General features: G+C 39.4%; 1 non-coding gene across 1 annotated transcript; it reads right to left on the reverse strand.

Moving 5' to 3' along the window:
- Window positions 1–765: 765 nt before the first annotated feature.
- On the reverse strand, window positions 766–872 carry LOC112536427. The gene has a single exon (XR_003080448.2). It is a non-coding gene; the product is annotated as a small nucleolar RNA R71 (small nucleolar RNA).
- Between the last annotated feature and the right edge of the window lie 842 nt (window positions 873–1,714).

Below are 1,714 nucleotides of genomic sequence, written 5' to 3' on the forward strand. Positions count from 1 at the left end.
GATGTTATGAATTGTGGTGTTTAGACTGCTTTATGCGATTGAGAAGTCCATTTGGCAATTGGAATTTTGAATAGCAAGAACTGGTTAATAATCACTTAGAGATAAGGATAATTAACTAGCTTTCTTATCTTGGTTATTTCATTTATCCATTCATTCCTGCATCTCCCTTAGAACTTAGCTTGTAGCTATTAGTTAGTTTAGAAATTATTCATCATTCATTTTAGGTTAATATAACAAAGAACAAAGAAGTAACTCTGGGCTTTCACTTTCCCGAGGAATACGACCTTGATACTCGCCATGAGTGCTAGACTGCATCGATATGTTCACTTCCTTAGATTGTAGCTGCATAAGTAGACCATCATAGATATGGCAGATGCGAATGACAACAATGAGAATAATTGGACGATGTATGATTTTGTGAGACCATTGCTGGAGGGGGCATGAACATGCTTTACGAGACCGGCTATCGCCGCCAATAATTTTAAAATAAAGCCTAATGTGATTCAGATGGTGCAGTAAATGGTTCAGTTCCAAGGCTTGCCAAATGAGGATCCTAACTCGCAAATAGTGAGTTTCTTGGAGATTTGTGATACCATAAAGATTAATGGGATAATAGACGATGCAATTTGTCTCCGCTTGTTCTCATTTTCTTTGAGGGATAGAGCAAAGTAGTGGTTATAGTCGCTACCTCCAAACACTATCACTACTTGGGATTCTTTGATAGCAATTTTTTTGTTTAAGTGCGTTCCTCCCTCTAAAATTACTAAACTTAGAAATGACATATCTTCTTGTTTGCAGTTTGACGATGAGTCGATGTATGACACCTGGGAGAGATACAAGGACCTACTTAGACGCTGTCCATACCATGGACTACCAATCTAGTTACAGGTACAAACTTTTTATAATTTTTTGAATTTGGCTACTAATTAGATGGTAGATGCAGCTGCAAGTGGTTCTTTGAGCAGTAAGACACCAGAGCAAGCCCAAAGCTTGATAGAGGAGATGGCCACAAATAATTACCAGTGGCACACTACTAGGAGTAGGATGGGATGTCCAGGGAGTGTACACCAATTGGATGCCACTGCAGCCTTGGCGGCTCAAGTGGAGTTATTATCCAAGAAAATTGATCAACTCTAGATGCTTGTCCAAGCAGCTCAAGCGGTTATGAGTTTTATGGTGGCCCGCATTTTAGTAGTAACTATATGTCGGGAGATATGTTTACTTCTTCTTCATGTAACCTTGAGCAGGTAGACTATATGGGTAGTCAACCTAGACAGTAGAACAACCTGTATAGCAACACTTATAATCCGAGATGGAGAAATCATCCGAACTTCGGATAGAGGAACAACAATCAAGGGCCACTAGAGTTTTAACGAGTACATTAGTAACCGCAACAATTTGTTCTCCCACCTCAATCTCCTAAGACTCAAGAGAAAAAGCCTAATTTATAGGAGCTAATGATGAAGTTTTTGTCCAATTCAGAGACCACGTTCCAGCAAATGGATGCAGCTTTTAGAAATCAATAAGCCTCCATTCAGAACTTGGAGAATTAAATAGGCCAGATTTCTAAGATGTTGGCTGAGAGGCAGTCAAGGACTTTGCCTAGTAATACAGAGTCCAACCCAAGAGAGCATGTGAACATAACCACTTTGCAGTCAATTAAGTATATTCCTGGTTCTTCTCCTCTTTCTAATAATGATGTTGATGCATAGGC

This window comes from Ricinus communis, unplaced genomic scaffold, assembly GCF_019578655.1.
Source record: "Ricinus communis isolate WT05 ecotype wild-type unplaced genomic scaffold, ASM1957865v1 Ctg60, whole genome shotgun sequence".
Taxonomy (NCBI): domain Eukaryota; kingdom Viridiplantae; phylum Streptophyta; class Magnoliopsida; order Malpighiales; family Euphorbiaceae; genus Ricinus; species Ricinus communis.